Genomic DNA, 26,153 nt, shown 5'->3' with positions numbered 1-26,153 from the left:
ATCTGCACATCACAACTAGAGATTAGCCCCCACTTGACACGACTAGAGAAAAGCTCTCAAGCACCACAGCTAGAGAAAGGTCTCTCACAGCAACGAAGACCCAGTGCAACCAAAAATAAATACATCTTAAAAAAAAACTTAATAAAAAAAAAACTCAGTCTTTGCTAATACATAACAATTAGAGATTACCATGAGCTATTCATTGATGTTTCTCTTCCTTATCCATCAATTTACAAGTAAGGTTTATTGTATATCTGTGTAACTCCATGCATCTTTTAAATATATATATTTTGTAATCCAAATGCACTTTCTGTATTGAAACCGCTCAGCAGAAAGGCCTGAAGCCCAGAGTGTTGGTGATGGGCTGGCCTGGCCTCCTGATCCCTGATGCCAGGGAGGGCTCCACAACACTCCTACAGACACGGTTAGGCACACCAGTCACCAAAAGCAGAGAATAAACAAAAAACAAAACACACTCAGTAGATTTCTCTTGAAGTTTCCAGAGTTTCTGGACCAACTAGTCCCAACCTTCAAAGCCAGGAGCAAGGGATTAAAAACACCCCTCACCTCCACCAGTGCCAACGGGAACCCAGTTTTAAATTTTAAAAAAGTGAGTATATGTCTTAAATTCTCTTTAAAAATCTCACAATTTGAAAATGTATACATTTTTCTTTAACATAAAAGTTTACAATGTATGTTAAAATAAAGGCTCAGGAAAAATGGTTTTCCAGAAAAAGGAAGAAAAAGCTGAAGGTATGAATTAAACTTGAATTTTTTTAATCCTGTTGTTGAGCCAGTGACTTTTTAAAATGTATGCTGATAGGTGGTTGTTGCTGTTTAGTTGCTAAGTCATGTCCAGCTCTCCTTGCGACCCCATGGACTGTAGCCTGCTAGGCTCCTCTGTCCATGGGATTCTCCAGGCAAGAATACTGGAGTGAGCTGCCATTTCCTCCTTCAGGGGATCTTCCTGACCCAGGGATCAAATCAGGGTCTCCTGCATTGGCAGGCAGATTCTTTACCACTGAGCCACCAGGGGAGCCCACTGATAGGTTAAAGAAAGGAATATATTTTTTGAAAGTGTGATGCAGAGTGGGGGCACTGAGGTTCATGCCTGTTTGCTGCTACCTGTGGCCTGGAGGAGAAACAAAGGGAGAATCTGGGGGAGTTGAAGGAACCTGGGTGGCAGGATGCTGTATGTCCCTGGTTTCCCCCAAACTGAGAGCCATCAGCTGCAGAGGAAAGATTAACGGCTTCTTGGAAAAGAATATTTTTGTATTTTATCCACAGTAAAACCCCACTGAAACAACTTCAGGTTACTGTTCTGTGAAAGGCAAAGGACAAAATTATAGAAAGCTGCTTTGCCGAGTAAGAGAAGGTGACATCTATTATATCATGCATTTTTATGGCCCAAGTGCTCATTTTTATGGCTTTGGCATTTTTTTTCAACAATGAAGTATTTGGGATTGGATCTTTTTTTTTTTTTTTTTGGTCTATAGCGAAGTGGAGAGGATTCATTAAGTCTGTAATTGCTTAATACAAAAATTAATAGAAATTTTATTAAAAGTACAGTCATAACAGGATTTAAGTCCATTGTCATTTCTCTTCATAACCGTATCCTAAATAATTGATAATAACGAAGAAGAAACTTTGAAAGGTTGACTTTAGTTTTTGCACGAAGCACAATATCTGATGGTCCTCGGTCAATACTTATTATAAAAAAGGATGAGGGAATGGGTTTGGTGCAGTAATTGTTATTTATTTCAATATAACTATTTTAGATTCATGGGTATTGATATCAAAACATACAAACTACATACAAAAATGATAATTGTCAATATGTATCAATTTTTCTGCAACTTTAGTAAAAAGATTTCATAAGCGAGTGCTTACCTAGCATGAGTCTTTATAAATGGAGAACATATATTGGTGCAATGATAATTTTTTAAATTTTATTTATTTATTTTTGGTTGTTCTGGATCTTCATTGCTTTGTACAGGTTTTCTCTAGTTGCAGCGAGTAGGGATTACTCTTCATTGTGGTGCACGGGCTTCTCATTGCAGTAGCCTCTCTTGTGGAGCATGAGCTCTAGATCACAAGCTCAGTAATATCGTGATGCTTGGGCTTAGTTGCTCCTCAGCTTGTGGGATCTTCCTGGATCAAGGATTGAAGCCATGTCTCCAGCATTGGCAGGTGGATTCTTTACCATTGGACCATCAGGGAAGTCCACTGGATTATTTGATTATTCTTTAGTGTAAACCTAACTGAAAACATAGCAACTAGAATGCAGCCAATTCCATTTCCTGTTTCTGAAATTCAGCATTTAAAAATACGGATTGTTAACTTCCAGGTCTAGGCACTGGATTTGTATAACTGTGCTTATGGTTCCTCTCCCCTCTGTTGGTGAATAATGTGCTTTGTTGAACAAATCAGAGCTTGTTTGTGAAAGAGCAGAGACTGATTTGGGTTAAGATTCACACACATTTTGGTCTTTAGTACCCCGATCGCTAATAATGGTGGGCTGATTACTTGTAAATATTAAAGAGACCAGATTTTCTGTTTGAAAATCAGCATTGCCCTGGTGAAAGCTCTGCTTTGTATCAGCTGCTCTTTAGAAGTCTGGTCCCCAAACCACTTTACTCCAGAAGGTTGTTGTTTGGTCCCGTCTAGTCATGACCCAGCGTTTTGGCAGGGCTGTACTTTGGGGGCAGGAAGTGAAGGGATTAATATCTTTGGATAATGGACAGTTACCTGGTGGAGATGTTCAGCTACTTCGATATTACTGACTTTCCAGTCTATTTTTGTGTTCTGAGTACACACTCCTACAGAATGTTTGACTTGTAATAATGGCGGCCAACCCTTCTGAGCACTTCCTATGTGCCTAAGAGACACTGAGGCAAGGACTTTATAGCCATTGGTAGAGTGAATTGATAGAGTCCTCCCTCAGAATAACTTTCCTCATTTTTATAGGGGTACAAAAGTAAGTCTCATTGAAATAATGTTCCCAAAGCCACATTGCTAGAATACAGTGCAGTTAGGGTTCAAAGCCATAGTGCTGACTTCATCTTTTAAAAATTTAGCATTTTTTTTCCATGTTCTTTTGACGTTTTCTTGCAATACTGTTCTGGCATATGCCCTTACCCTTGACTAAGAATGAAAAATTTAAGATCTAATACGACTTTTAAGCATTTCTAGTAAAAATTTAAGATTTGAATATGTACACTTGGATTTTTAAAAGAATATATTAAAATTGAAAAAAAAAAAGGCAGGCAGTACTAGTCTGCTATCTCCTTCTTACATTAGATTGTATGAAAGTCACATTTGTTGGCCAGTGTGAGAAAACATCGCTTTTTCCTTTTTCTATTTACTGGCTTTTGCACCCCGTCACTTAATGGCTTAGCAGAGGAATTGAGGTTCACTGTGTGTCCACATCGTCCTTTGTTCAGAGACAGTGGAGAACAGGACAGATCATGCAGGACCCTGTCTCTCTCTCTCTCTCTCTCTTTTTTTTTTTTTTGGACATACACAAAGCTGTGTATATTTAATGTATACAATTTGATGAATTTGGAGATAATTATACATCAATGAGGGCTTCCCTGGTAGCTCATCTGGTAAAGAATCCGCCTGCAATGTGGGAAACCCTAGTTCAATTCCTGGGTCAAGGAGATCCCCCAGAGAAGTGATAGGCTACCCACTCCAGTATTCTTGCCTGGGGAATCCCCATGGACAGAGGAGCCTGGTGGGCTGCAGTCCATGAGGTCACAAAAAGTTGGACACAATTCAGCAACTAAGCACAGCACAGCACAGCACATACATCAATGAAACCATCACAACAACATGTGTCATAAAAATAATCCATTATCTACAAAAGTTTTCTCCCACCTACTTTCTTTGTTAAGAACACTTAACATAGTATCTACATCTACCCTCTTAGCAAATTTTTAAGTATACATGACAACCTAGACAGTGTATTAAAAAAGGGAGACATCACTTTGCTGACACAGGTCCATAAGTCAAAGCTATTTTTCCAGTAGTCATGTACGGATGTAAGAGTTGTACCCTAAAGAAGGCTGAGTGCCGAAGAATTGATGACTTTTGAATTGTGGTGCTGGAGAAGACTATTGAGAGTCCCTTGGACTGCACAGAGATCAAACCAGTCAATCCCAACAGAAATCAACCCTGAATATTCACTGAAAGTACTGCTGTTAAAGCTGAAACTCCAATACTTTGGCCACCTGATGCAAAGAGCCAACTCACTGGAAAAGACTCTGATGCTGGGAAAGATTGAGGGCAAAAGGAGAAGGGAGCAGCAAACCAGAGGATGAAATGGTTAGATAGCATCACCAATACAATGGATATGAATCTGAGCAAACTCTGGGAGGTGGTGGGGGACAAAGGGGCCTGGGTGCTGCAGTCCATGGGGTCACAAAGAGTCGGACATGACTTAGCAACTGAACACCAGCACCACCACCACCACAATATTAATTAGAGGCACTACGGTGTACAGTAGGTCTCTAGGACTTATTTATCCTGGTGTAACTGAAACTTTGTACCTTTTGACTAATGCCTGTCTGTTTTCTCCTCCCTCTAGCCCCTGTTAACCCAAATTCTAGTCTCCTTCTACAAGTTTGACTATTTGTAATTCCTCATATAAGTGATATGACATGGTATTTATCCTTTTGTGTTTGGCTTATATGACTTAACGTCATTTCCCTGAGGTTCATTCATGTAGTCACAAATGGCAGCGCTTCCTTCTTAAGGCTGAATAACAATCCATTGTATGTATAAACCCCATTTTCTTTATTTATTTACCCATTGATGAACATTCAGGTTGCTTCTGTGTCTTGGGCTATTATGAATAATGCTTTAATGAACATGGAAGTGCACATATCTCTTTGGGAAGTACACATATCCTTATTTCAATTTTTGGGGGGACATATACCCAGAAGTGGAATTGTTCGATCATATGGTAGTTCTAATTTTAATTTTTTGAGGAACTTTCTGTTTTTTTAGAGTGACTGTACCAATTTACATCCCCACCAACAGTACAAAAGTTCCCTTTACTCTACATCTTTGCCAGCACTTGGCTTTTTTCTTTTTAATAGTAGTCATCCTTACAGGTGTGAGGTTATATCTCATTCTAGTTTTGATTTGCATTGCTCTGATGATTAGTTATGTTGAGCACCTTCTCACATTTGTATGAGAAGGACATTTGTATGTCTTCTTTAGAAGAACATCTATTCAGTTCCTTTTTGCATTTTCAATCAGGTTGTTTGTTTTTTTGCTATTAAGTTGTTGGAGTTACCTATAGATATTGAGTAGTAAATGCTCTGTCAGATATATGGTTTGCAAATATTTTCTCCCATCCTGTAGGTTGCCTTTTCGTTTTATCAGTCTTTTCCTTTCCTGTGCAGAAGCTCTTGGGTTGGCGTGGCCCCACTTGTTCAGTTTTGCTTTTGTCGCCTGTGCTTTTGGTGTCCTATCCAAGACATCATTGTTAAGAAGCTTTTCCTCTGTGTGTTTTCTCAGGGTTCCTACCTACTGACAGGGCTTCCGTGGTGGCTCAGACAGTAAAGAATCTGCCTGCGATGCAGGAGACATTGGTTCTATCCCTGAGTTGAGAAGATCCCCTGGAGAAGGGAATGGCTACCCACTCCAGTATTCTTGCCTGGAGGATTCCATGGAAATAATAATGAGCAGGCTGTTACACCTTAATCTTTTTGAAAACTTGTAAAATCTGATTTAAGATCACTGTTTTCCAAAGAAAAATCATTTTGGTTCAGTGGTAAAGAATCTGCCTGCTAATGCAGGACACCCAGGTTTGATCCTTGGGTGGAGAAGATCCCCTGGAGAAGGAAACGGCAACCCATTCCAGTATTCTTGCCTGGGAAATCCCATGGACAGGGGAAGCTGGTGGGCTACAGTCCATGGGGTCACAGAATCAGACATGACTGAGCGACTGAACAACGAAAATGACCTCTTGACAGGAAAAATAATGAGCAGGCTGAGTGTCCTAGCTTAATCTTTTTGATTGTAAAATTTGATTCAAGATCATATCACTGTTTTCGAAAGGAAAATCATGTTGAAGGAACCTGAAATCCAAGATGAAGGATATTTTCACCCTCTGGAATCCATTAAAGATAGATTAGTGTATTTTCCATTTTAACGCTGTTTCCTAAATGGATTCTACAACTTGTTGTGTGGGGCTGCTGCAGTTATTATTGCACTTAGAGAAGCAGCATTAAATATTGTGTGAAAAAGTGTTACAGGCGGTTCAAATATTACTTGATACTGTAGCAAAGCTTAGGGGTCTCTGTTGTGTCTCTTGAATGCTTTCAGGCCTATAGTGAACTTTCAGTCTTGCTTTGGATTTTGAATGACCTTTATCCACAGGGACAAAGAAGCTCAGTTCTGTATGCAGAGTGTGTCACTTTGCCCTTATTTCTTTGCAGGCATCCATGCAACTTCTTTCACTATGCATGCAGTGTATGTGTGTGTGAATATATAAATGTATAAATATATGTGTGTATATATGTGTATATATTTCAAACTAGTTCTACCCTTTTTGCTTGTCAGTGTGTTATACCATATGGTATAGAGCATCATGCCAAAAGATAAAAATATTCCTAGAACATATGAAATCACCAGTCAACTGAAGAAGGGGAAAGACTTTTGACCACAGCACTTGTGACTCTGATACATCTGTGGGCAAATGGCAACATGGCTTAATACTGCAATTCTTAAAAAAAAAAAAAAGGACATATTTTGAAGTTAAAGTGCCTCTTTGTATTTAAGGGAATACATCCAAAAGTGAGGTCTTTCAAATTTTTATTTTTCTGAAGGAATTGATTCAAATAAGTGTTTTTCTTTCTCTGTATGTATTTTCCCGTATGTATTTACGGAACTTTCCCCTCTTATTTTAATCTCTAGATTTACTGTGCAGGGAGACACTGGAGGTGGAACTCACTCTGTTGGTGGTTGGAGTCGGAGTCTTTGGACTGCAAATAACATAGCCACCACACAGCTTTTTCTAACTTATTCCTTGGGTGAGATGTTTCAACCTAAAAAGAAAGGTATAGAAAAGCAAATCCTACAGTGTTCGTAGGGACCATGGAAAAAAGTCATAGTGTCAGTGTGACTCAGGGCTGTTTGAGTCCCAGCCATAAGCAATAAAGAGTCTGCAGATGACAGAGACTAATGCCTTCTTAGTGTAGACTAATGTCTGATTGTGCTGCTTAGATTTCACTCATTTTACTTGTCAAGTAGACTCAGGTTCCTTTGCGCTATGTTGAATATTGTTTCCAACTACTTAATTAAACAAAAATAGGGGGAAAACTTTAGCAGTTAGTTTCCTAGCCAAGGATTGAGTATATTTTTTTTTTTACTAGAGAGATAAGCTATCACAGAAAATAGAGGAAGTGCCATTGCCATGAAATTTCTGGGTAACAGTTCTGTAAATAGTTCTCATGTTATTTGACAAAGATCCAACCTTAATGTTTAATCTCTTCACTGATTATGTTTCTTCTTTTGTGTTTAATCAGCTCTTCTATTTTTCTTATTTTTTTTTTTTTTTACAAAATAGCTCTGCCTGGGCTTGATTTTTACAGGGTGGATTTATAATAGAATAGTATTGCTAGACCAAACCTTAGCAGTGCCCTTTCTCATTTTATATGACTTATGTCTGAACCCTGTGATAGTGCAGTTGACTTCCTTGGGCAGTGTTGGCCTTACCTTGAGAACAGCACATAGATCTCAAAAATGTTCAAACAAAAGTCTTGTTCCTGAAGCATCTGCATGTTTTATTTTTTCTTGTGCTTTTCCGTAGGTTGAAATCTACTCTCAAGCAGTTTCTTTAGTTCCAAACATAAGTTAATAAAGTTGTGTGGTGCTGCTGCTAAGTCGCTTCAGTCGTGTCCGACTCTGTGCGACCCCATAGCCGGCAGCCCACCAGGCTCCCCCATCCCTGGGATTCTCCAGGCAAGAACACTGGAGTGGGTTGCCATTTCTTTCTCCAATGTATGAAAGTGAAAAGTGAAAGTGAAGTCGCTCAGTCGTGTCCAACTCTTAGCGACCCCGTGGACTGCAGCCCACCAGGCTCTTCTGTCCATGGGATTTTCCAGGAAAGAGTACTGGAGTGGGGTGCCATTGCCTTCTAGGTAAAAATGTTCTTAATTACATTGCCTTGCAAGATAGATGAAAATTGCCTTCCACTTTATAGGCAACTACAATATTTTTAAAGGGCTAGTTTTTCCTCTTTTTAGATGCCAAAGTGACTGATTCGTGTCAATTTTCTCAGTCTGCTTTAGTGGGAGTAAGATAACTCAATCCCCGTTTGAAACTCTGTATTTGTACTCTTTTAAGACAGTCATATTTGAGAAGAAATGCTGGCCGAATAGAACCAACAGCTGAAATAGCGCCTGTTTTTGGACTTTAAAACTGTCACTGTCTTATAAAAAAGAACACAAAACTGGAGCCTTAAGCACTGTGTTTCTGTGATGGGGAAAGAGAGCCTTTAAGTAATTGAGGATGGTTCATATTTGAGGCCATCTCATGACATGGGTAATACATTTAGAATAATACTAAGTTATTCAACTAGTAAAAATGGATCATTCTTGATCTGTCAGCAACTTCGAATACTGATAGTTTTCTAACTGTTTTGTGATAGGTATAGATTTACTTTCAAATCCACCCCCTTCCTTGAAACTATTATCAATAAAAGGAAAACCAAGGAAGAAACGTTGCAGGAGCATTGTTTCTGTGTGTCACAGGATGACGGAAAATGACTGGAATTTGGATGATATCCAGGGCATACTTTTCACAGGGTCTCTGAAACCTTGGGAGTGAAGAAGAATACAGAGCAGTGGGAGCTTTTTAATTTTTTTTCCAACTGCTATTTCCAAATTTACTAAGATGCTACCATTGCATGCAGGTCAGGAAAATAACCTGTGTGTGTATATCTGTATCCTTATTCAGAGAGAACAAGGATCATGGTATTTATGAAATCCCACAGAAGAGGAAATGGTATAATAACATTTCTCACTGCCTCTGAGCCTCAGTTTTCTCATCTATGAACGAGGACGTTAGAGGAGATAATCACTAAGGAAGTGATGTGATTCTACCAGGAGCCTGACATTCTCAAATTAATTCCCAAAATACATGTATTTCACCTCTACAGAAGGTACCTGTCCTCAAACACAGCATCTCTATCTGTTTTTAAAAAATATTAAAAAAAAAATGGGCCTCTTTTAAAGTCTTTATTAAATTTGTTAAAATATTGCTTCTATTTTTATGTTTTGGTTTTCTGACCACAAGGCATGTGGGATCTTAGTTCCCTGACCAAGGATTGAACCCTCACCCCCTGTTTGGAAGGCCAAGTCTTAACCACTGGACCACTAGGGAAGTCCCAGTATGTCTCTTTCTGATTCTATTGTCATACCTTTCTTTCTGCCCTTTTAGTCCCAGTGTCAAAGCTCCATCTCTCTGGAAATTTTCCAGATCTTTCCCAAGCACAGTTTGCCGTCTCCTCCCTTAGCCTCTCCCAGCATCTCAGAATTCACTTCACAATGTGTCATAATTATCTGTCAATATGTATCGCTCCCTAGTCAGTGTGTCAGCAACTAGTATGATAATCACTTTTCTTTTCATTCATCTCTGTGTTCTCAGCACTTAGAAGAAAATGTCTGGTGCATTTAGTAATATAAGTAATGCATTAATAATTTAAAAATAGAACTTCCCTTGGAAAGAATCAATATCAATCATAATATGGAATTAAAAGACTATGAACAATTTTCTTTGTAGTCATTATTGGTTTACAAAATGCTGAGAAACCTGACATACAGAGTTGACTATGAAGAGCATGACCTATGACTCCACCTGAGTCAGAGCTAAGCCAGTTAACAGGAATTCCCCTTTGACAATTATAAGCTATAAGAATAGTTTCAGGGCCCAACAGAGAGAAATCACAAGACACTGAATCCCAGAGTAAGTTCAAGGCTATGAAAAACAGCATTCCTGAAGACTCAGAGCAACACTGCTTCTGAGAATTAAAGCAGAGAGTTGTTTGAAAGGGTTGAATAAGGACATTTGGAAATTAAAGCACGTCCCCAGAACTTAGAGCAGAGACAGGAAGGCCATTTCAGGAAAAATCGGATGAAACTCTTGGTTCAAAACCAGAATAGAAGAGAGTGAGTTACTTGATCATTTACACTTGTTCAGAATACTTCAAGTGGCAATATATCAGAATGGTTCAGGCTATAGAATGAAAGAGAAGAGTTAAATTTCTAGTTCTGCTACTTATTTGAGGTAAGACTTTTCACAAGTTATTTTACCCCTAGGTATAGAAATAGTATTGGAGGCAGACAGGTGAGTTTGAAAAGGTCTCATTGCTCAGGCCCTTAAAGGAAAGCAGGTGTTCACTGTTCAGTGACTGCAGTGAGTGTGGCCAAAGCAAAACCCACCTTCATGCTGTGAAAAACCCTGAGGTAAGTAGACGGCAGAATAAGACACCATTTTTGCCTCCAGGGAGTTTATAGTGGAGTTAGGAGACATGTACAAATAGGTCCCAGTCTTCAAAGTTCAGACTTCCCTATTCTCTTAAGTCCATATTGCTGAACACCTTTATTTGCCGTTGTGTACACTTCTGTTTCCCGCCTTCCCTTCCCTTTGGTTCTCAGCCTCCTGACACCTGGTCCACCATATTCACTCTTATCAGAGACCCTTGCTTCCTAGTTTTCGAGAGGACTGAAGTTATCTGAAGAGAATTTTCACAGGCTCAGCACTACACACACCTGCCAATTAGCTCCCAGTCCTTCGCTCTGCGTTCCTACCCCATCCTGTGAGGAACGGTCAGTGGCCCTGTCTAACCCCGCCCTCCTTTTCCACAGGAGGTCCATTCGGGAGAGATCCACCATGATGTCAACTTAGAAAGGCTGTGGTGCCCAGATACATGGTTGAGCACTATTCTAGATGTTTCTGTAAGGGTATTTTTGGATGAGGTAAATATTTAAGTGGGTGCATCTCAGTAAAGCAGATTGCTCTCCATACTGTTAGTCAGCCTTAATCAATCAATCAATTCTGTCACTCAGTCATGTCCGACTCTTTGAGACCCCATGGACTGCTGCACACCAGGCTACCTTGTCCATCACCAACTCCTGAAGCTTGCTCAAACTCATCTCCATCGAGTCGGTGATGCCGTCCAACCATCTCATCCTCTATTGTTCCTTTCTCCTCCTGCTTTCAGTCTTTCCCAGCATCACGGTCTTTTCAAATGAGTCAGTTCTTCACATCAGGTTGTGTCAAGGTTGCGTATTTCTCACCCTGCTTATTAAACTTATATGCAGAGTACATCATGCGAAATGCAGGCTGGATGAAGCATAGGCTGGAATCAAGATTGCCAGGAGCAGTGTCAATAACCTCAAATATGCAGATGACACCACTTTTATAGCAGAAAGCAAAGAACTAATGAGCCTCTTGATGAAAGTGAAAGAGGAGAGTGAAAAAGTTAGCTTAAAATTCAACATTCAGAAAACAAAGATCATGGCATCCAGTCCCATCACTTCATGGCAAATAGGTGGGGAAACAGTGGAAATAGTGACAGACTTTATTTTGAGGGGCTCCAAAATTACTGCAGATGGTGACTGCAACCATGAAATTAAAAGTCAGTCTTACCCACTCCGTTAAAGGTGGGAATTGTTATCCAGAAGCGGGGGAGTGAGTGGAGTGGGGCAATGTGGCGGGATTTGGGGTCACTTGGGCTTGGGGTCATGAACTGAAGGGGAGAGCCGTCAGCATGAAGGTGGGTTTTGCTTTGGCCACACTCACTGCAGTGGCTCTGGGTGGAGAAAGCAGAGCTTGCATTTCTGCTCACCGCGCTGTGTTGTGTGAGAGGGGCAGGATTGTCTAAGGAGTAAGTCAGGGAGTGGTTATGATGTCTGGCCGTGGAATTTGATGGCCAGAGGGGCCATCAAGTGAGAGAGGGACTCAGAAAATAGGGGGTCTCAGGGGGATGTTCTGAGGCGCCCCATCCCTGCTTCCTGTCACTCCTGACTTCAGTTGCATGAGCATATTCCCCTCTGAGCCGAAGAAGGGTGGGTTTTTGTCACTTGCAGTTGAAAAAGTCTTGCCAGTTGGACAGGAAACAGAAAAAAAGGGAAGGACCCAAGTGACGAAACTTCCACCCTTCAAACATGCGGTTCTCAATTCTCAGTGTGTCAGAATTATCAGAGTTAAAGTGATGAATCAGATTAAAATTAAGTGATGCTCAGATCCCATCCCTGAGATTCTGATTCATTTGGTGGAGTCTAAGGATGTTGTTTTCAACATCCCCCATAAAATCCAATCTTCAACCTGACTTGAGAATGTTAGTTCTAAATCCTCTCAGTTGAGCTCTTTCATGACAGCTTCAAATTATTTAGATGCTACAAATTAATCTTTGAATTCAATGATTGATAATTTTTGGATTATGTTGGCCTGCTACTGGGAGATTTATGAGGAAAGAAAGAGGTGCTCAGATTTCCCCTGGATACATTTTACAGCTCTAGTGCCCAGCCACGTGCAGGGCCAGAGGAGGCTGGCGATGGACGGTGGGGTCCCCCACAGCATAGGTGTGGCCATGAGGATAGAGGTGTGGCTGCTACTCCCCGGGAGCTTGCCGTGCGTTTTTTGTGTTATTGTTTGCTTAATGTTTATTGTGAGGAGTGTATTGGTTTTAGGTTTATGGTTTAGTAGTTCTGTTCTGTATTTACTCTGAACACTTTATGCAAATTAAGGCTCCTGAAATAATTGGTGTGTAAAGTATGCCCTTTTAATAGGCATTTACAACAGGACAGTAGTATTCTATGGACAGAGGAGCCTGGAGGGCTACAGTCCATGAGGTCGCAAAGAGTTGGACATGGCTGAGTGACTGACACATTCACTTTTCTTTTGCAGTAGAATATCCTAGAAGGAGCTTTGGTCTGTGTGTCAACAGAGCTGTGCTTGAGCTCTGTTCCTGTCCCATCCCAGCTCTGAAATTCAGGACAAGTGTCTCACCCCTTTTGCGTTAGGTTCTCCACCTGTAAACTGAGGGGCTCCAAGATTCATTTCAGCCCTAAAATTCTATGACGTAAGCCATAGTTTCTCCCCCATTTTTAAAAAAGATACAGAAGTGTTTTATGTATATACATACATATATATTTTGCTTCACACTATTGGCCTCACCTGTGGCTTATTGTCACGCCTTAGTTTTGGAGTGTCTTGGACAGTGCCCAGTGAAGAACGTGAAAAAGCTTGGTAACAGAATGCTTTCCAGTTTTCTGGTGTGGCTTTTAGTGATGCATTGTGGTAAAGAGTAAGGGCATGTGTTCAGAGAACAGCATCATTGGCAACACTAAGCGATGAAGATGGGTAAAGAAGAATGGGGAGAACATGAGCTCCTGGTGGACTTCTGAAAGGAAGAGGAGAACACTGCTTCCTCGTTGGTCTGGGAACAACCCAGGGAGGAGGTGGCAACTGACCCAGTGTTTGCAGGATGAGCTGGATCTCAGTCTTCAGGGAAAATAAGACTTTCCCTTGTGCACTTGCCTGGGGCAATGGAATGGAAGTGGAGATGTGGGCAAAGGTGAATGAAATTTGAGGGATGGAGGAAGAAGATCAGCTTGCCTTGGAGGAGGAGAAGGAAAGGCTAGAAATACAGAAAGTTCAGACTGCCCATGAGTGGTTGATACTAGTGTGAAATGCAATGGATAGAGCACGTTCAAGTATTTTAAAAATCTTTTTTTAACTTTCTATTTTATATTAGAGTTGATTAACAAGGTTGTGTTAGTTTCACGTGTACAGCAAGTGGTTCAGTTGTATATATACAGGTAACTATTCTTTTTCACATTCAAATATTAATATTTAAATATTTTTATGAAAGGTTGAAAAACCAAAATGTAACAGGGAATGGAAATGTAACACGGGATAAAGCAATCTGTATTGAGGGATTGAGGGTAGAAGGAGAAGAGGGCATCAGAGGATGATTTGGGCTGGATGGCATCACTGACACAATGGACATGAACTTGGGCAAACTGTGGGAGGTGGTAAGGAACAGGGAGGCCTGGCGTGCTGCACTCCATGGGCTCACAAAGAGTCAGACGCGAACGGGTGACTGAACAACAACAAAGCAATCTTTAGAAAAAGGGAATAAAAAATGGCTTTTGTACATCCCTTGGAGGACAGGCAGAAGATGGTGTAAAGGCAGTCTGCATCTGGGCTCTCTGCTTTTACATACTTTATAAACTTTTAATCTAACGGTGATATGCCTGAGACATGCTTGGATGCCAAGGAGTCTGCCTTTTCTTTAACAGTCTTCCCACTCTTGCTGACTCTTACCATTGTCTCAAAGTATAAAGATCTCTTTGTTGAAGAAAAAAGAGCGAAGATTCAAAGTATCTGTGTTTGTCAAGTTTCCTTTCATCAAGGCACTCTATGAGCCCCTCCCATGCATTTCTTAAGGGATTTGTTCCCAATTTTAAAGTTTAATAATGTATTAAAATGTGTAATGGATTTAATTTGTTTTGTTCAATGAGTGATGCTAATGATTTTATAATTTAATGATGGTTTAACCCAGAAGAACATGTTTAACAGAGTATGATGGTCATGATCATGAAAAACAGTATTTTGAATTTTAATACACATTATACTTTTTGCAGAGATGTATAGTGGGGTGATGTATGAAAAAACTGGCATGTAGCTCATAATTCTGTGCAACTAATCTCATATAGTTTGCAGTCTGTTTTGGAAAATCCATTAAGTATTAGAACCACTCAAAGGTAGGTGATTCTTTTATTGAGGAAATTGTTTCGATTGGGTTTGATTTTTCAAATTGTCAAGTCAGGCATGTGAGTTATAAGGCTCAGACGGTAAAGCATCTGTCTACAATGTGGGAGACCTGGGTTCGATCCCTGGGTCGGGAAGTTCCCTGAAGAAGGAAATGGCAACCCACTCCAGTACTCTTGCCTGGAAAATTCCATGGACGCAAGAGCCTGGTAGGCTGCAGTCCAGGGGGTCGCTAAGAGTCGGACGTGACTGAGTGACTTCACTAAAATCAAATGAATCTTTGAATTCAAGCATAGACAACTACTGATTATGTAATTTTATTAGTTTTATAATCTTTATCTCATAATCTCTTAAATTACTTCTTTGGGCCTCAGTGCTTTCCTAAGTAAACTGGGGATAATAACACATACCACAGTTTTGATTTGAGGAGTAAATGAGATCATGGTGTTAAATGCTTAGTATAGTTTCAGGAGACTCTGTCAGTGGACTTGCTCTTTCTTGCTCTCTCATTATATGTAGGAAATGTGTGTGTGTGTGCGTGTGCTCAGTCTTATCCAACTCTGCGACCTGCCAGGCTTCTCAACCCATGGGATTCTCCAGCCAAAAGCACGGGAATGTGTTGCCATTTCCTTCTCCAGGGGATCTTCCAGACCCTGGGATCAAACCCATGTCTCCTGCATTGGCAGTTGAATTTTTTACCACTAGTGCCATCTGGGAAGACCATATGTAGGAAACTCAGGTTGATTATAGATCAATCATTAATTTAAATATGGCTTTAAAAAGTAAACCTCACTTGGAAAATTATTATTAGAAAAAGTGATGAATGTATTCGTTTTTTTTTTAAAGAAAAGATTGGAAATGCATCAAAAGAGCAAATTAGTAATTCCTCCTTGAAATATAAATAATAACTCTTAGTTCCCCTCTTGTAGTTTAGATTTTTATACATTGTTTATCTACTTGCCTATCTACCTTACCAGTTTAATAATGTCAGATATTCCTGAAAAACATTTATTATTCTCTAATAACCATAACAATGAATAATAGAACATGGAGTCTTTTGGTTAATTTAGATTCATAAGATTAATGCATATAACAGTTATCTGAAAGCTCATTGGAGGGATTTGAGCTTTTACATGAATAACGGCCACCAAAACTAGCTTCCTCTTGAAAAGGATATGAACTATTAAAATAGATACCCTTAATACTGTGTCAACTTGTACTGTCGTAAATGGTTGGTAGCCCTATTCACTGAATCATTTAACCAAGGCTTCAGAGGCACTGTGAGAGCTAAGTGAAATAATGTATTTTCTTACCTATTTGTGTTAATCTTCTCAAGCGAATTCTACCCAGGTATTAATAATTCATTGTTTTAATTCCATTGCATGTAAATTATTATCAGTGTTACAGAAATTCTAGAAATTTGGGGGGCTCATTATTTGGTTAATATAAATAAAATTGACCTAAATTAAGCATGTTACTGAAGAGGAATCTGAAAACAAAATCAATATGATCACTCATGAGCAGGTAAGTTTATTCTCATATTGTATCAAAAATAAATGTAATACATCCCAGTGACCCTTTCCAGATGTCTATAGACTTTTTTTTTTACCAATATATAATTATTTAACTGAGATAAAATTTCAACTATAATATTCTTGACGCATTAAGAAATTTACTGTAGTATGTTTTTGAGCTGTAATTAGGATAGCTACCATACTGTGTGATTCTCCAAAAGCTGAATGTATATGTTCTGTGCTATCATTTATAACAGTTTTTGCAAACTAAAGAAATTTTCACATCTGAAAAAATTTGGAAAGCAGTTCAGAATCTCAACTTTGGAACATGCCTGTCTTTCTCATTTCCTGCCTCTCTCACAAACCCTGCCTTCCTCCTCACCGTGGAATATGCAATAGGAACCAACGAACGGGTTGAAGACAGTACTATACACAGTTCGCACGAGGTCTTGTGAAGAAGATGGGACCCCATCTTCAACCATATGGAATACCGGAATTTTTGGGAGCAACCCAAAATGGTAATACGAAGTCTTATTTAGGAAACAAAGCTTGTGTGACTAGAAATAGACCAGCCTCTAAATATATTCTGATTTATGTGCATTCGGGTAGAAACTGCATGTCACTAAGTAGAGTTTTAGGTGGTCAGCAGAGGGCAAGCATGTTTTTTACCATAAAAAAAAAAAAGTGTCCACCAGTCCAAGAACTGATAATATTCTTTTTCTTGTTTGATCATTTCAAGTCTTTTCTAACCCAGTGACAAATCTGTACTTCTATATACATATTTTAAAATATTGTCAGTCCCTTTGAAGAAGTAAATGTTCATTTCAAGACCATTTTGATCATGAATTTTGACTTCAGAGATCTCATTTCTACATTTAATTTTTAAAATTATCATATAAAATATTCTGTGAAATATTGATCCTCTCATGGGCTTGCCCAACTGAAAATGAAGTTGTAAACTGTTGGAATTTCTTTATTTTTCCCCAGAATAATCCATGCTAACCTATGATATGTAGGTATGCTAGAGTGGGTTCACATCGCTAGACTTTCAAACATCGATATTTTTCTTATTTGTTTGCTGCTTCATCTTAAAGCAAATTATTTAGCCACTCTGAACTTGTGTCCCTGTTCATAGAATGAAGATTATGTATTTCATAATCTCTCAGACTTCTTGCAGTCTGAATTTCTATCTTCATAAAAGTCTGATATCTTCTACTCACATTATAGTTTGATCATTTTCCACAGTTTTTGAAATAAATCACTGGCTCGCCATCCTCTTTGTTTGATAGTTCTTATAATTTGGCATATGATTATTCTTTGTTGCTGGCTGTTTCTTTAATTTTTCTGATACTTTTCTTGTGTAGCTAATAGATAAAAGGGAACCTTTTGAGTTTTTGTAAAATAATGTAAAAAGTATAGTTATTTAGAGATGTGTCTGACTCTTTGTGACTCCAATGGACTGTAGCCTGCCAGGCTCCCTCTGTCCATGGAATTCTCCAGGCAAGAATACTGGTGTGGGTCCGTTCCCTTCTCCAGGGGATCTTTCTGACCCAGGAATCGAACCCAGGTCTCCTGCATTGCAGGCAGATTCTTTACCGTCTGAGCCACCAGGGAAGCCCATTTAGAGATGTAAGTGATCATAAACATCATCAAGCCCATCCATCAAAAAGAAGAAAAGAGATGGCAGAATTGTTCACGGCCTTGATTTTGGTTTAGAGGGAGGACCTTTGGAGCCAGAGATTAGCAGCTGGATGACCTTTCACATTTTATCATGTATACCTCCTTTTAGCTGTGACGTCAGAAGTAACGTCTCTCCTCTCATATAAACACTGGTTGTGACATTTAAGAATAAATCTTTTATTGTGGTGAGCTACAACAGTTTCAGGTTTCTGTAGTCAAGACTCCAGATTCTTCCCCCATCCCTGGGTTCAGAGCTGACCAGGCCAGGAAGGTCACCCTAGGACTTACTGAACGTCCTCCTCCTTCCCCTTACCACCGCGCTGCAGGCCCCCAAGATGCTTGGAGAACTCCTTGGTCAGTATTTCTTGATCAACAGACCCTGCCTTGGGCTTGTCTTCCTGTAGATGGTGGTCAGGTTTGCCTAATGCCCCAGCTGGGAGGCAGTGCAGTGTAATAGATCAGGGACTGAGGGTTCTGCCTTCAATCAGGTAGGTGACATTGATCTCTGAGCCTCATTGTTTTAATATGAGGGTTTGTTTTGTTATTACTTAAGTATGGTGAATGATGCCACACTGGGGTGAGAGTCGGGGCACCTAGGGAAGCACCAGAGTTGGTCAGGAGGCCGAGAGAGCAAGGGAAAATATTAGGAAGAAAGCTTTTTGTGGTTTCTAGAGGAAGGGACTGGAGAAGGCAATGGCGCCCCACTCGAGTACTCTTGCCAGGCAAATCCCATGGACGGAGGAGCCTGGTAGGCTGCAGTCCATGGGATCACTGAGGGTCGGACACGACTGAACGACTTCACTTTCATGTTTCACTTTCATGCATTGGAGAAGGACATGGCAACCCACTCCAGTGTTCTTGCCTGGAGAATCCCTGGGATGGGGGAGCCTGGTTGGCTGCCGTCTATGGGGTTGCACAGAGTTGGACACGACTGAAACGACATAGCAGCAGCAGCAGCAGCAGCAGAGGAAGGGACAGCAAGGCAGGGTAAACAGGCTTAGGATTGGCTAGTTTGAATGATTTTAGCAGGCTCTGGGGCATAGGGGCTGTTACTAGCTGTCTGGTGCCAAGCCACAGGGTAACTAGGGCAGGGGAATAGTCACCCAAATTGTGAGAATACAAAATAAAGGAGGTGGTTGCGGTGTGAACTCTGGGTTAATGAGTTTGCATATGAAAGTTATGCTTGCAGGTGAGCCATATGTTATTACTAGATAAGAATGCCTGGGTAATGCTGGGAGAGGCCCCAGATGTCAAACCATCAAAAACAGAATAAAAAGACATGATTACTACACTCACTAGCCTTAGAATTTTTCATTTGAAATAACATGAGTAATGGTATTATTACTAACTTAATGTTTGTAATAATCCTGATGTTTGTAATAATTACTGGAAACAGTACTATGATCTAATCACTATGGTGTTTGATTCTCCCTACAATGAGAAATGGCATATAAATTACTGTATCCTTTTTACAGATGTAAAATATGGAGATGGGGTTTCTTGGCCAAGTTTACTCAATGAGTCACTGTGTCTGTACTTCCCCTGCTCATTGTATTTTAAAATAAAAGCAAGAGAGAACAGAATCACATGTATTGTGTATGTGCCAGATGTGTTCTTAGGTGCTTCAATATGTTATGTTGTCGTTTGGTCACTAAGTTGTGTCCGACTGTCTTGTGACCCCATGGACTGCAGCCCACCAGGCTCCTCTGTCCGTGGGATTTCCCAGGCAAGAATACTAGAGTGGGTTGCCAGTTCCTCCTCCAGGGGATCTTCCTAACTCAGGGATTAAACCCGCATCGCCAGCTTGGCAGGCGGATTCTTTACCACTGAGCCACCTGGGAAGCCCTGTGTTACGTAATTAAACATTAAATAAATAAAAATTCCTTATAACACCGTGAAAGAAATTATTGTGCCATTATTATGCCCATTTTGTCAATGAGATAAATGAAATTCATGGAAGTTAGGGAAGTTATTTCAAGGCTACACAAGTAACAAGTGGTAGAACTGAGAATTGCCCCAGCTGGGTCTGCAGGACTCAGGGTAGCAAATGAATTTTACCTGGAGCATCAGCCTCAGTTAGTTGATGGAGGCTGCCTGAAGCAGTGCCGAGAGGATGCTGAAGCTGTGTCTGGGCTCGTTGGGAGAGAGTGTCACACTGAGTTAGTGACCTTTGTCACGGGCGTGAAGGGCACAGAGCAACACCCAGCCATTTATTTCTCATCCTTGAAGTAAACTCTCTTTCAAGTCCCTTTCAGCTCCACAAACCTGTTATTCTGGGAAACCATGGGAATAGGTAATTGTCAGCCTGCATTCCCCTGAAAGCAGAGCCTGAGACAGAGGCTTGTGTGCAGGTAGCTAATTTAAGAATGTGACCCGGGTGCAGGAGCAAAGAATGGGGACAGAGGGAGAGCCAGGAGAAGGGAGTGTTATGGAGGTGGCCACCACTTGTACTCAGTTTGGTGCAACTTCCTGAGAGGCATTGTGAAATGTGTCTGAGGACTCTCCACGGGGGAAGATCACGGGCAAGCAAGAAGCATCAGCATAGACTCCTGGGTTTTGGACCAGGGCCGTTCTGCGTGTGTTCACTCCTCTATCCTGCCTGGTGTGTGTTCAGGGGGCTTTTGGGGTGTTCTCTGCTGCAGATAAGGAAGCTCACAGGTAGAAAGCCAGAACAGGCAGTGCATCTTGGTGAGAAACTCTCGAGATGCAGCCAGTGAGGCTGGTAAAGCCTGAACTTAGTCAGCTCAGTAGTGGCTGGTGTGAGCAGTAGGCTGAGAGGATCTTGAAGTGGTGCCCAGGAGGACACTGACCAGGGTCGATGCCTGTAACTCCCTCAGACCTGCGAGACTCCAGGACTCTTCTAAAGCCTGTAACTAGGCTGTGCTTGCTCAGTTGCTCAGCTGTATCCGACTCTTTGCCCTGTGTTCATGGGATTTCCCAGGCAAGAATACTGGAGTGGGTTGCCATTTCTTCCTTCAGGGGATTTTCCTGACCCAGGGATGAAACCTGCCTCTTTTGCATTGGCAGGCAGGTTCTTTACCAGCTGAACCACCCAGGAAGCCCATAATTAGGCTAGGAGAGTACTAATAACATGTCATCTGCAGTACTTCTCGAACTTTCCCTCTCTCCATCCCTCTTCTGACTGACAGAAACTTGGGCTCATAAATATCAGTCTGTTTCTAAGAGACCAAGTTTGTTGAGAATTAGCGATTCTGTTTTGTTGAGTATCTGTTATGTGCCAGCCTGTATGCTAGACTACGTAAGCCCACTTGATCTTTTATTTTTTTCTAAACTTTTTATTTTATATTGGAGTATAGCTGATGAACAGTATTGTGATAGTTTCAAGTGGACAGCAGATTCCCCCATTGGCTCAGTGGTAAGGAATCTGCTTGCAATGCAGGAGGTGCGGGTTCAATCCCTGGGTCTGGAAGATCTGTTGAAGTAGGAAATGGCCACCCACTCCAGTATTCTTGCCTGGGAAATCCCACGAACAGAGGAGTCTGGTGAGCTACAGTCCATGGGGGTGCCAAGAGTTGGACATGACTGAGCAAATGAGTATATGTGCGCACACACACACACACGAATACACACACACAGGTGGACAGCAAAGGGACTCAGCCGTATATATACATGTGTCCACTCTCACCCAACTCACCTCCCATCCAGGCTGCCATATAACACTGAGCAGACTTCCTGTGCTATACAGTAAGTCCTTGCTGGTTATCCATTTTAAACATAGAGGTTTGTATATATCAACTCCCTAACTATCCCTTCCCCTCATTCGTCCCACTGTAAGCCCACTCAGTCTTAACCACAATATTGTGAACTGTGTATTAATTCCATCTTAGACAGGAGGAAACTGAGGCTAAGAGCCGAACTGAATCGCCTAAGGCCACTTCTGCAGAGCTGTACTTCAGGCGCCCCTCCAGCTGATGCCTGAGTCCAGATTCATTTCACCCTGCGGGTGTCTGATGGGCAGATGTAGTAAGGTCTTGGCTCTCGTTTGACAAGGGCTTGAGCTCTCATCCTGGGACTCTACAAAATGAGCTCACTTTGGCGATTCTGGCCTGTCAGCATCTTCCAAGTGAGTCAACTGGGGACCTGGCCCATCTCCACGATAAGAGCTGGAAATTCCTGCTATGTCTCTGACTCAGAGGTGCCTCTCTGAGCCCACAAATCTTTATAAACTTCCTGGGAAAGTACACACTGAAGTTGAAAGTTCCTAGAAGCTGTACCCTTTTCCCCCAGAAGTACTGAAGGCCACGATCTCTCTAATATTCAAAAACATAAAGTTAAATAGAATGTCAAAAGTTAACGAAGAAAGGGATGTTCCTGATGGTTCAGGGATTAGGACTCCTTGCTTCCAAAGCAGGTGGCGCTGATTCAATCCCTGGTCAAGGAACTAGGAACTAGGAACACAGCATGCAGTGCCACCAAAAAAAAAAAAAAAAAAAAAGGAATCTAGAAAAGTGATACAGATAAACCTATTTGCGGAGCAGGAATAAAGACATGGAAGTGGAATGGATTTGTGGATATAGGGGGGAAGGAGAGGGTGAGAGAAATTGAGAGAGTAGTGTTGACATATACATACTACCATGTGTAAAATAGATAGCTAGTGGGAAGCTGCTGTATGGCACAGGGAGCCCAGCCTGGTGCTCTGTGATGACCTGGGGAGCAGGCTGGGGGTGGTGGAGGGAGACTCTAGAGAGAGGGGATATGTATATATATACACACACACACTTACAGCTGATTTAACTTCCCTGGTGGCTCAGACGGTAAAAAAATTCTGCAGTGCAGGAGATTCAGGTTCTATTCCTGGGTTGAGAAGATCCCCTGGAGAAGGAAATGGCAACCCATATTCTCGCATAGAGAATCCTATGGACAGAGGAGCCTGGCGGACTATGGTCCATGGAGTCATAAAGAGTCGGACACAACTGAGCAACTAACATACACACAACTGATTCACACTGTTATACAGCAGAAATTAGCACAACATTGGAAAGTAATTATACTCCAATAAAAAAATAATAAATTAAGAAAAAAATTAGCATCAACCTCTCTGCATCTCAGTATTCTCATTTATGAAACAAGGCTGTGGCATCCAAGATAGATTTTTTGAGACTGAGGCTCTGCTGAATTGGATTAGGAGGAGTTAGAGGGCAGGGGCAAGGCTGCACTGGGAAACTGCTTCCTCAGTATTTAGCGCAGAGTAGATTCCCAATCTGCATTTGCCAGATGACAGTGAGATACGAAATGGACAGGGCACCTTTCCTCTGTGTTTCTTTCCTCTACTCCTTGGTCTTCATCCTATTCCAACATCTATCAGTTTTGCTTCCAAGACAAACCCTGTGCTGAATAAATGGTTGGGCATTAGTTGTGTCTTCGTGTGCAGGATCTGAAATCAGTGTATTCTCCTCCCCAGGTGCATTTGCTTATTGAGATTTATAGTTAATTTTGAAATTAAGGAAATGTCACCCTTCAGCCAATTTCATGTTTGAGAGACAGGACTCTTCTGAAGCTCTAAACTCACCCCATGAGTGCATGCGTGCTCAGTTGTGTCTGACTCTTTTGTGACCCCATGGACTATAGCCTGCCAGGCTCCTCTGTCCATGGGATTTTCCAGGTAAGAATACTGGAGTGGGTATCCATTCCCTTCTCCAGGGGATCTTCCCGACCCAGGAATTGAACCCAGGTCTCCTTCATTGCAGGCAGAGTCTTTACCATCTGATCCACCAAGGAAGCCTCCCTGTTACTATAGAACAAACCTACATAATAGAACTGACTTTGCCTCTTGGTCCACAAAGTTTAAAATACTTACTATCTGGCTGTTTATGGAAAATGTTTGTCAACCTCTTGTTGATAGGAAAAGAAATCAGACAATAGGAAGAGTGATAGATGTGGGAGAGGATAAAAGGGAAATGGAGCACAGGAAAATGATGTCACATGTACAATGGAATAAGTAGAATGTTCTTTCTCTAAGCACGTGAAGTACTTAAGTGGGATCTTTTAAGGACTTGCCCACTTTGCCAGGCTCAGCAAAAAATGATCTTCTCTGTGTGTAACTTAAAACACATACACAGTGTGCATGTGTACACACACACACACACACACACACACACACACACACACACACTCACTCCTTTCCTCACCCCAGAGACGGGCCGTGGCACCAGGGGTGGTCTCTCTGCATGTCCAGCCAACCGATGCACGCTGCCTGTCAGACACCAGCCTCCTTCCTGAACCCAGTACCTCCCTGTCCAGGTCTGAGTCAGCTTGCAGCTTCATCTACCCGCATCCTCAGTTCGTTCTCTCCTCTCAGCTCTGCTGCACTAACTTCTAGTCCTTCAGGGCCCCATCAGCCTTGATGCCTGCCTGTTAAATAGGTCATGTTGAGCATTTGAACATTGCTTTAAAGTTCATGTATCAGACCATCTTTCTAAGCACTTCAGGTGACTGTCGAAGCAGTCACCACTCTGGTTTTGAGCCCTCTTGCGGATCTTAAATAGCACAAGGATCAGTACATCAAGTCTGCATGAATATTCCAGTGCTGAAGTCATCCCAGTACTAGAAAGGAGCTCCTGCACTTTCTGCACAGGCTTTGTACAACTTAATCATGCCATGCATGTCAGGCCCCTGCTTCCGATTCTGCCAGGCTTCCTGTTTTCCTCATTGGAGAGTGCACATCCTAGCTAGGGTGGCAGGGCCCTAAGAGAAGCCTTCTCCCATCCTCCCCTCCCACACCAGGTCATGTTCGGGGCACCAGCTAAACTGATCTCTTGGTTCCTTGGGTATGCCAGGCTGCTTCCCCTTACACCCTTGCCCTTTTGGCTGGGACTCGGCCCCCACATTTTCATCACATGTTCATGCTTGTCATCCAAAGTACAGCTCAAATGTCAGCTGCTCAGAAAGGCCTTGTCACCCCGTGTAAAGCTGTCCTCTCCCCCTGTTGAATGAATCCATTGTGTTTCCCCGATGGACTTATCACAGTCTGAAACCTTCTGGTTCGTGGTTTGTGTACTTAGTCCCATCTGTTTACCCCGACCAGAATCCGAGCTTCATGAGAGCAGGAATCTTTTCTGTTTTGCCATCGCTAGGCCCCCTCAGTTGTCCTGCTCTGTCTTTATTCCTTTAGGATGAACGTGCAAAAGTCAGTGCAAAAGCTCTCCTTCTTTCCCTGCGAGGAACGGGTTGCTTTCTCTCAAAGCGAACATTAACCTTTGGTGCGACAGGGTTACACATTTGGGTTTTAAAGAAATTTTCTCTCCCTGGTGGCTCGGATGGTAAAGAATCTGCCTGCAATGCGGGAGACCCTGGTTCCATCCCTGGGTTGGGAAGATCCCCTGGTGGAGGGCATGGCAACCCACTCCAGCATTCTTGACTGGACAATCCCCATGGACAGAGGAGCCTGGTGGGCTACAACCCTTGGGATCACAAAGAGTTGGACACGACGGAGTGGCTCACACACACACACACACACACACACACACACACACATTTGCTTAAGACAGACAAGCAGTCAAGTTTGCTTGGAGAGCGGTGGGAGCTGAAGTAAGGATGTTAAATGTTGGCGGAATGTTTCAGACTTCAGCCAAACAAAATAAATATTTTGCAGGCTATCAGTAAACTCACATCAAGAACAGCCCTAAATAGTGGATATTTGGCATTGCTTTTTCTGTTGTTTTGAAAAATTGCTGCAGTGCTTTCATGAGAAATTCCTGTCAGTCTTTCCAAATGTGAGTCCATCATCTTCATTTTGAAGAGTATTAACTTCTTAAAGAGAACTCTTGAATTATGGAAACTTCTAAGCCAAAGGTCTTCTCTTTAAATCTTCAGTGGAAAATAACATTTCAAACACTGGAAGACCTTAGGGATTCATATTTGACCTTTACTTTGTGCTCACCGTGTTAACTTTTCCAGATTATTCATTGCGTGTGTGCTCTCTGTAGATTCTCTCAGACTTTTCCTCATCCCTTTAACATGTAACAGAAGTAGTATATTGGCTTCCCAGCTGGAGCTAGTGGTAAAGAACCCACCTGCCAACGCAAGAGACATAAGAGACGCAGGTTTGATCCCCAGGTCAGAAAGATCCCCTGGAGGAGGGCATGGCAACCCACTCCAGGATTCTTACCTGAAGAATCCCCATGGACAGAGGACACTAGCGGGCTA

At 41.7% G+C, this 26,153-nt stretch overlaps 1 protein-coding gene across 2 annotated transcripts in view; it reads left to right on the top strand.

The window, feature by feature from the left end:
* CYP7B1 (cytochrome P450 family 7 subfamily B member 1) overlaps window positions 1-26,153 on the top strand; it is a 170,088-nt gene that overhangs the window by 11,016 nt on the left and 132,919 nt on the right. The window contains exon 1 of one of the 2 annotated variants that reach the window (XM_069600111.1): window positions 16,074-16,825. The exons of the other annotated variant lie outside the window; for it this stretch is intronic. The gene's annotated coding sequence lies outside the window, so the exon portion shown is untranslated. Of the gene's footprint in view, window positions 1-16,073; window positions 16,826-26,153 lie in introns of those variants that run through there. 2 annotated transcript variants of the gene reach the window in all.

This window comes from Ovis canadensis, chromosome 9 (assembly GCF_042477335.2).
Source record: "Ovis canadensis isolate MfBH-ARS-UI-01 breed Bighorn chromosome 9, ARS-UI_OviCan_v2, whole genome shotgun sequence".
NCBI classification, from domain to species: domain Eukaryota; kingdom Metazoa; phylum Chordata; class Mammalia; order Artiodactyla; family Bovidae; genus Ovis; species Ovis canadensis.
Note: the sequence above shows the minus strand (reverse complement) of the source record. Positions and strands in the feature narration are given on the sequence as shown.